At 50.8% G+C, this 9,988-nt stretch overlaps 2 non-coding genes and 1 pseudogene across 2 annotated transcripts; all 3 read left to right on the forward strand.

Moving 5' to 3' along the window:
- Window positions 1–385: 385 nt before the first annotated feature.
- On the forward strand, window positions 386–592 carry LOC124608414. Its single transcript, XR_006979058.1, has one exon. It is a non-coding gene; the product is annotated as a small nucleolar RNA U3 (small nucleolar RNA).
- Window positions 593–1,546: 954 nt separating this feature from the next.
- LOC124608674 lies at window positions 1,547–1,665 on the forward strand. The gene has a single exon (XR_006979281.1). It is a non-coding gene; the product is annotated as a U5 spliceosomal RNA (small nuclear RNA).
- A 7,791-nt stretch (window positions 1,666–9,456) lies between these two features.
- On the forward strand, window positions 9,457–9,632 carry LOC124608552 (annotated as a pseudogene).
- Window positions 9,633–9,988: the final 356 nt, after the last annotated feature.

A 9,988-nucleotide genomic window follows, 5' to 3' on the forward strand; every position in this document is an offset into this window, starting at 1 on the left:
TTGGCAGGTCCCCGGACTCGTACACGCTGAGTGGACATTCGCGCGCCGGAGATCATCGCCATCAGTGTCTCGTGAGTGCCGTCGTGTTTCGTGTTCAGTGTTCCCGTCATACTCCATCGTTCACCTGTGCCATCGCCATCTTCAGTGTTGGTGCGTGGTGACAACAGTTTGTAGTGCATTTTCGTCAAGTGTGAACGGCTCCGTGTTTGTCTTTATGTGTCTACTGTTTTATTACCCACCGTTATGTCACATTTGTGTCTTCTTTCTGTTCTATCTTTATCTCCTCTACGGCTGAAGAGCGGCGTACCATGCTGCTGACAGCCTGCCTGTTTGTACGGGTTTGAAAATAACAGTAAAGAAAAAAAAAAAAAAATAGCTTGCAAGCAAGATCATACTTCACAGGATCATTTCTGTAGTATGTCTTCAACTCTCTCTAGTTCAAAGCTGGGGTAGACGTAACCACGATGATGAGTGGTAGCACTCTCCCTGAGCGTGAGGCTTGCGATCGAGATTCATCGCATCTTGGTTGTAATCGATGATCGTTCACCACATTCTGAGGGATGTGGGAAGGGAATAGCGCTTTCCGAGTGGTGGTTTTATTATATAGATCAGAAGCGTAAGTCATACCTTTGGTATCGGGACCCGCGTCGTTGCAGAAATGTCGCTGCAGGTTGTGGAAGGACTTTGATTGCGACATGTCATGAAAGCCTTGTGGAAGTTTGTCGAGTGTCACGGGGACGAGCCATTTGATTTGGCCTGCTCCAAGTGCTAGGCTTGGATGACAACGACGTACTTTTGAGTTACAAGACTGAGTGAGCAACACAAGAAGAGTGCAATTGATGACGATAAAAAGCTGACACACAACACAGTGTTGATAATCACCACTAATGCATGATGTACGAAACATTTAGGAGGAGCACGTTTGGCTAGCAAACATGAATTGAGCGATTTGCAAGGCACTGTTATCTGCAAGAAGGAATGCATGAAATTGGCAAATGAATAAGACTGGTTCAAATACTATCGACAGAAATTTTATTTCTGTTGTCAACTAGTATTAATTAGATGTGTGGGAGTAGGGGGATATTTCCCTTGCACCATACATCTACATACACGTTGCGTCTGATGTGGCCTAGTTTTGCGTACAAAGAACTGTCTAGTTGTCAGTTTTTTTCAGTGAACGAATGTGGTAGGGAGGAGAGAGATTAGTGTTAGATGCAGAGCAGTGCGGGCAGTTGTGTGTCGGACGTTGTATGTCGGACGGTGAGTCGCCGACAGGAATTAGGCGTGCTGCCATCTGTCGGCAGGTGAGGTAATGAAGCAGCTTGAATGGTGACAGAAATGATGAAAATAGTTAACTGAAGAGTAATAGCGACGACATTTGGCAGACACGTGTTTCAGCGTTGACAGTTAGTTTGGGGTGTGTGCTTGCATGACACTGGAAGTCTGTTGACGGTAGAGAAGTAGACAAGACGGAAAGAATTTTCCGCGTTCTCGCGGAGAAGTAATAGAGAAGCAGCCATAAGTATTGAAGTGAGGGCGTTGATCGGCACTCTGGTTTCCCTTCAAAACGAATAAATCTTTCGCCTTTTACTAAAGATTTCCGTGGAGGGGAACATTAAATGAGTCTATAAGGTATTTTTCGTAGTGCTCGGCTATTGCTGAGCCATAATCACAAGTGAAAACGTAATGTAAGTAGCAAGAGGTAGATTGTGTTGTGTGAATGAAGGGTGTGGAGTAGCGGATGACGTTGGATCAGGCAGATATTTGTTTTTTTAAAATTTGAAATTGTAATAGGCCGTGTCGTAGTATAATGAAACAAGTACGTTTGCCCTGAAATGGCGTGCAGTGTGTTAGACGATTGTGTAAAGACAGAGAGGGAGAGAGAGGGAGCTACAGGACTACCTGGAAACACTTGGTGAACCCTTTCCGTACCTCAGTTCTAGATGATTTGAGAGTGTTTACTTGCACTGCAGTTGCACAACAGCATATAAACTGATATTTGGAAGTGAATGATGAATGATAGGCTTTGTAAGAAATACTGGTATGTGATTAGTAGATTATGTTTTGAAACCCAAAATTATTTTTACCACAGAAGTTTGTGATTTGTAGGTATGATGTGAGTGAGCTTTGGGCCGAAGATGGTGGTTAGTTGGGCAGGATGAGTATTTAAATGTTTTTCAATAGAGTGGATATTAGTGACACTGGCTTGTTGCCATAATGTGTTTGTTCATAACAGTGTACTCAGTTGTGTAGAAGATTTAGGTGAGAAAGAGACAGTTGTTGAATATGACATAAATAGCTAGAAATGAAGTAAGTAGTAATTTCCTGCTAGGTGTAGTTTGGGTATGGTGTGTCTCAGTGAGAGATAAATCTTGAAATTGAAGGGTTGTTCCTAGCTACAGTCTTGGAAACTATGTATCTGCTGTTGACTCCAATGTTTTCAAGATTACTTGTGTACAAAATTGGGCAGACTTTGCAGTTTCTTCTTCAGTAAATCAGTGGAAGGTGGTGCAGATAATGGTAAAAATGTTCAGTGCCTCCTGTGAGTTGTTGATGCTGCTTGTCTTTTAAGTAAAATTGATAGGGGCTCTTGATTGACCCAGCCATACACTGAGCTGGTGCATACTTGGTTTGAGAAGACTTTGGTCAGTAAATGATGAAATAACAACACGGTGCTCACAACAAAGCTCCTTTCCCTGCATTCTAGTTTCCCTCGGGTATAGAGTGACATGATATTGGCAGAGGATGTGCAGATAATCACTTTGATCAGGCTGTTTGTTTTTTTAATGCTCTTTTACCAGAATCCATGCATAGTGATAACTGTGTTCTCTGGTGGAACACGATGAGAACATTGTGTGAAGTGCACAGAAGTAGCTATTTGAGTATGTATGAAAATGTGAGGTAACCACTGTTACTCCTAAATTTGTGTGGAATTAAGCTTTCTGTATGTATGTGTGTGTGTGTGTGTGTGTGTGTGTGTGTGTGTGTGTGTGTGTGTGTGTGTGTGTGAGGTTCAAGTTGGTAGTTTATATGTTGGAAGCGAAAAAAGCTTTTCAGTAAACTGAGGCACTAGCATTAGTTTCCTGTTCACTGTGACAAGGAAGCTAGTATAAAAAGTAGTTTGTGGTTTTGCTTGCAAAGAAGTGCTCATGGGATGAAAGCACTGCTTGGGATTATTCTGAGATGATGGGGGGCTTGCTAAACATGTAGCATTTTAGTAAGGAGCTTGTCGGAGTAGTTGTATAGTTGTAAAATTATTTGTTATTTTATGAGAAATTTCTGTATTCATAGCACATGGGCCATCATAGTTGAAGAATACAGATTGGCATGGTATGCGTAGGTCTGTAAAATGTCCTGACAGTGATGTTCATAGAGACTTGTTGTATACTTTGATTCTTCATCTGTTTAACAGTAGACATAAGAAATGTATTAGTGGAGCAAGTAGCTGTGAAATTACTGGTGTATGATTGATAGTATGGACGTGGCGCTGAATGGAAGTGTTTGTTGAGCTGTGGGTGTTTTCATAATTGCCATGTGAGGAAAAGCAATACTCGTGATAGGCGAAAAGAGATACAGAGAGACACACATTTGTTGCGAGTATTGTATATCAGCAGCTCCAAGGGCGGGTATCAAGTAAGACGCAAAGTGAAACGAAAGAGGAAGTATGCATGAAAGAGGCCAAATATCGACAAGAGTTCGCACTGTTAGAGTGAGGTGAATGAGCTAGTGCTGTGCGAAAAATTTCGAAGAGAGAGGCGGTTTTAAAGAAAGCACAAGAGTCCTATGAATGCCCTCTTGTGTGTTTCTCTTTCAGTGGCTATTTGGCGTGTCTGCTTGCGCCGTAGAATGCTACTGTATGTGCCCCAGGCCGCCATCTAGCGGCCGGAGGTGCAAGCGGTGTTAACATACAGTCTCGCCTGAGGCAATGGTCTCTCATTTCGGAACGCAAGAAGCACTGGTAGCGCACAAAATAGCTGAGTGAGATCATGGCGGCCAAGTAAGAGTAGAAGTAGGTTCTTTGCAGAATGTCCGAGCTTGTAAATCGCGAAATGTGAAGAGTGTGTCGTATTCTCGTAGGGCGTGTTGACGGTCACGTGGCATAAGTAGCGAGCGGTGATAGCTTGCAAGCGATCTAGGGGTTGGATCCCCTCCTTCGAAAGCGTCAGATTGCAAAGCCTGGGCTACTCTCAGGGTGGAATCTCCGTCTTCGAAGATTGTGTGTGTCTGTCTGTCTGCCCGCTGCTGTCGCTGTTCGTTCGTTCGTTCGTCCGTCCGTCCGCCTGCTGGCTGTCCATCGCCGTCGTCGCAACCGATGCCGCCGCCGCCTGCTGTTCGTCCGTCTGTTCGCCGCCGACGCCGACGCCGCCTGCTGTTCGTCCATCTGTTCGCCGCCGACGCCGACGCCGCCTGCTGTTCGCCGCTGCCCATCGCCGACGCCGACGCCGCCTGCTGCACGTCCGTGTGTCCGTCGCCGTTCGTCTGCAATGAGTACTCCCACCTCCACCGTCATCTACACCTCCCCCTTCCCCTCTCCCACAGTCACTTCCTGGAGTGCCGCCTGTGGCCTCCCTCCTTCCACCTCCCCTACCCTTCCTCCACTTACCCACCCTCCTATCTCCTCCCCTGCTGTATACCCACACCTCTACACCCTTCCTCCAGCCTCCACACCCTCAACAGCTCCAACTACTACCCCCGCCCTCACGTACGCCTCTGTTGCCGCCTCTGCTGCCGCCCCTCAGGTGGTTGGCTTCCCCTCTCTCACCGACCGCGTCGCGTCGTCTTCTGCATCTCCCACACGCATCACGTTGCGCCGAGCCACCATCGCCACCACTGAACCAGCTGCTTCTCCCGGTGCCTCCACTACGCCACAGGGATCTGCCACCCGCCACCTCCCTCTCCTCCCCGTCCCTCTCCCCTCCTCCCAGCCTCCAGTCTCCAGAAAACCCCAAAAGCGCGTCCATACCGACTCTGCTCCCGCCACTTCCCACAAAAAATCAACGCCACCTCCCCCTCCCCCTGCCATCACCATGGACACCACCCCTCCTCCTGCCACCCCTACCTTGGCCCCCACCCTCCACACCTTTGTCCTGTCAACTCCCGATCCTAAGTTCCTCGACGCTCGTACCCTAACCTAGGAAATACGAAAGTACTTACCTGGTGCTCCCATCTCCCAACTCATTCCCCGCAGGGACTCAGTCCTTATCAAGTCCCCGTCCCCATCATTTCACACAGACGTCCTGCGAAAACTCCCACGAGTTATGTTTGGCCCCCACGCCTTTCTGACACCCTTCCTTTCTGCTTCCACTCCTCGTCAGCCCCAGCCTCCCCGTCGCCCCCCCGCCCCCACCTACACCGCTGTGATCACCAAGCTCAGCCCGGTGATCACAGAGGATGAAGTGTTGGTAGAACTGAACTCCCACCCGGACTTGGAAATCCGCTCTGCCCGCCGTATCCACAATGCCTCTGGTCCCACCTACCTCGTGCGGGTATTCTCAGAGTCCGCCCCGTCCATAGACCATCTCCTCACCCAGGGTGCCCTGATATACCACCGTCGCCACCCTGTTGAATCCTCCAAATCCCCTCCCCAATCCTACCGTTGCCAACGGTGCCTGATGTACAATGACCACCTGACTCCCAACTGCAAAAACCCCCCCACCTGTCCCCATTGCAAGGCCTCCCGCTTTCTCAAGAACTGCCCCAACCTCGCTGCTCCTCCTTCCTGTAATACCTGCAATGGCCCCCATCCCACATACTCCCACAAGTGTAAAGCTAAACCCCCTCCAGCCACCCCTGAACTTACAGTCCCAGTTCGTCCCGTCGATCCTCCTGTCCATCCTAACAATTCCCTCCGTCCACCCCCACGGCCGAGGACATCATCCGGTTCATTACCGTTGTACTCCAAATCATTCACCCTTTTCAGCGCCCGCACACCTTCCAACAAATATCCCTTGCTGCTCGCTCTGTTTTCCACCTGAACACCTTCGCCACTTACTCCCACAACCAAGCCCACTTCACCTTCACCCGCCTCGACACCCTAGTTTAAGTCTCTTCCCTTCCCTCTCTTCCCCCCCTCCTTCCCGTCATGGCGCGGCACGAGTCTCGCATCCTCTTCCAGAGCATTCGCTCCTTCCGCTCCAACAAATACCTCCTCATGCACACCCTCTCCCACCACCAGGTCGACACCTTCCTCTTGAACGAAACCTTTCTCCAGCCCCACCATTCTATCCGCACCTCCCCCTATATCCTCCACCGCACTGATGCTCCTGGTCCTCGTGCGCGGGGTGGAGTCGCGATTGGCCACCTTAAGCATATCCCCGTCCGGCCACAACCTCTCCTCAATGACCCCACTGAACACCTTATCCTTAGTGTCTTCTTCCCCTCCCTCACCGTTACCTGTGACACCATCTATGTCCGCTCCACTGCTCCTCTTCCTTATGACTTCATCTCACACATTGACCACACCTTCTCCACCTATGTGATTGCCGCCGACCTCAACATCCATAGCCGCACTCCTGCTGCCCTTCGGCGGTGGCATCAGTTCCTCTCCACAATCCAGGGTGACCTTGTTTCCATTCCCCAGCACACCCGACCCGAAAGTAACACCACCCCCGATGTTGTCATTGCCTCCGCCAACCTCCTTGGGCGTATCACTGTCGCCGTCCTTGACCCCACAGGTAGCGATCACCTCCCTGTCCTTCTCACCATAACGTCTGCAAACCGCCCCCCTCCGGCTCCGCAACCTGCACCCCCTCCCAAGGTCGTTCATGACTATCGCCGTGCCAACTGGGATGCCTACCGGGACTCCATCTCCACCCAGGTCGAAAGCCACCCTCTTACCTATCGCCATCCTGACGACATCATCCGCGCCTCGTCCTTCCTTCAGACGGTAATTACTGACGCCGTGGAGGCCCATGTTCCTACTAAAACCATCCACCCACACCGTCCCACTCTCCCTCCGCGGGCTGTCCTCCTCCTCCGTGAATCCCGCTGCCTCTATCGCTCCTTCCTCCGCACTCGTGACAGGGATACACTCCAACGCCACCGGCAAATACAGCGACACGTACGGAACCTTATTACAGCAACGAAACGCCGGGACTGGCGCCAGACCTGCACACGACTCAATGCCACCCTCCCTATCAACTCCTCCAAGTACTGGTCTGCCTTCCATCGTCTTACTGGTTCCCTTTCCGCTCCCCACTACCCCCTTCTCCATAACGATCGCCCCCTTCCAGACAACCTCAGTAAGGCCAACCACTTCGCTTCCCACCTTTCCGAGGTCTTCTCCATCCCCGATGATCCCCACTTTGATTATTCTCTTTTCCCCACCGTCATGGAACGTGCTGATACCTCAGTCGCTCCACTTGCTCCTAGTCTCCAGTACTTGGGGCAGTTGCCCCCCTCCGACATCAACACTCCCATCACAGCACTGGACATTAATCGAGAAAGCCCCTATTCCTTCCTAACTGTCCTCGCCCATCTCTATAATGTCATCCTCTCTACTGGCTTCTACCCTGACCTGTGGAAGACCTCCCGCGTCCTCCTCTTCCTCAAACCCAACAAACCCCCTTCTGCCGCCTCTTCCTATCGTCCCATCTGCCTCACCTCCGTCTTCAGTAAGGTCCTTGAATCCATCCTCTCCCACCGATCCTTCGGCACCTTGCTCACCACCACCTCCTCCCCCTTACCTAGTGTGGCTTCCGACCCTCCTTCTCTGCTGACGACCAACTCCTCAATCTTGTTCACCTTCTGTCCCTCCAGCTCAACTCCCGTCGCTCCGCCATTTTTGTTTGCCTTGACCTCCAAAATGCCTATGACCGTGTATGGCATCCCGGTCTCCTCTTTAAACTCCAGACCTACGCCCTGCCTATCAATTTTGTCCATCTGGTCGCTTCCTTCCTCTCGCACCGTCCTTCGTATGTCACCCTCCACAACACCAACTCCCGTATCTTTTATCCCATGGCTGGCGTCCCCCAGGGTTCTGTCCTCTCCCCTCTCCTTTATCTCTTGTATACAGCTGATATGCCCAAGCCACCCCCACCAGTTCACCTTCTCCAATATGCTGATGACACCGCCTTCCTGGCTCTCTATCCTACCCTTCAATGGTCTCAACGTACCCTCCAAACCCACCTTAACCAGTTCACCACTTGGTGTAACCAGTGGCTCCTCCATCTCAACCCCTCCAAAACCCAGGCAATCATCATAGGCCGTGCCACTCGCTCCTTTCGCCTCCAAGATTTCTACCTCACCCTTTATGATCGTCCTATCCAACTCACCCCCACCCTGAAATACCTTGGCCTCACCCTTGACCGACACCTCACCTGGACCCCTCATCTCCTGACCATCCAGCAGAAAGCCCATTCCCGCCTCCGCCTGCTGAAACTCCTGTCCGGCCGGACATGGGGATTGCATCCTTCTACCATCCTCCACACCTACAAATCCCTCATCCGTCCTATCCTCTGTTATTCCAGCGTCGCCTGGATCTCCGCCCCCACCCGCTTTTACAAGGCTCTCCAAATCCTTGAACGCCATGCGCTCCGCCTTGCCTTCCGTATCCGCCTTCCTTCCCCCACACGGCTCCTGTATGAATTGATCCCCTTCCCCCACCTCCTCTTGTTCCTCCAACATCTCCGCATCCTTTACATTGTTCGCAGGGTTGATCCCCCCCACCCTCTGGTTTCCTCCTTCCTCTCCACCCCCCGCCCGTTGCCGCGCCTCTATCGCTGTATCCCTCCCTCTCTCCACCTCCACACCCTCCATCTCCTTCATCAGGGCAATTTCCAACGCCTCTCCCTCCCGGATGACGAATTTCGTCGTGACATATACCCTTCCTTCCAACTATAACCCGGCCTTGTTCCCCCCCCCCCCCACCCCAGGGCCCCCTTCTCCTCTCTCCTCCTTCTCCCAGAGCGGATTTTCCTCCGTCCCCCCCACCCCTGAGACCCTGCACCCCATACTTGCCTCTCTCCTTCCCACATCCCTCCCTACCTGGCCCTCTTCCAAGCGCCCCCCATTCCCCTCCCCCATCTCTTCCCCTCCCTCCCTTCTTCAGGTCTCCCTCGTCTCCTTGAACCTGGCAGATCCTCTGTATTGATCATCATCGGTGTGCCACGTCAGTGTTGTGTTTCGTGCTGTTTCTCGTGTGCGTCAAGAGGTATGATTTTAATTGTGTACTGCCTTGAGGTTCGCCGTCAGTGTTACGTTGTGTGCTATGCCATCCGTCAACACCTTTATGCTCCAGTCATACTGTGCCTTGTGTTCTTTTAATCGTCGCAGTGTGTGGCTTTTTGTGTGTGCTACTTTTAAACAGTTTTTTATCTCCATTTTACAGTCACCCCGTTTTTTGTATATTGCCTTCCATGATGTTCTCCCTTTTTTATATCTATGTTCGCATTCTTCTCTCCTTTGCTGTTTTTAAATGTCTTCTATTGTTTTGTTCTATGTCTTTCGGCTGAAGAGCAGCGCATATGCTGCTGCCAGCCCGCCCCGATGGGGAATTGAAATACAATGATGAGTGGTAGCACTCTCCCTGAGCGTGAGGCTTGCGATCGAGATTCATCGCATCTTGGTTGTAATCGATGATCGTTCACCACATTCTGAGGGATGTGGGAAGGGAATAGCGCTTTCCGAGTGGTGGTTTTATTATATAGATCAGAAGCGTAAGTCATACCTTTGGTATCGGGACCCGCGTTGTTGCAGAAATGTCGCTGCAGGTTGTGGAAGGACTTTGATTGCGACATGTCATGAAAGCCTTGTGGAAGTTTGTCGAGTGTCATGGGGACGAGCCATTTGATTTGGCCTGCTCCAAGTGCTAGGCTTGGATGACAACGACGTACTTTTGAGTTACAAGACTGAGTGAGCAACACAAGAAGAGTGCAATTGATGACGATAAAAAGCTGACACACAACACAGTGTTGATAATCACCACTAATGCATGATGTACGAAACATTTAGGAGGAGCACGTTTGGCTAGCAAACATGAATTGAGCGA

The sequence above is a fragment of the Schistocerca americana genome, chromosome 3 (assembly GCF_021461395.2).
Source record: "Schistocerca americana isolate TAMUIC-IGC-003095 chromosome 3, iqSchAmer2.1, whole genome shotgun sequence".
NCBI classification, from domain to species: Eukaryota; Metazoa; Arthropoda; class Insecta; order Orthoptera; family Acrididae; genus Schistocerca; species Schistocerca americana.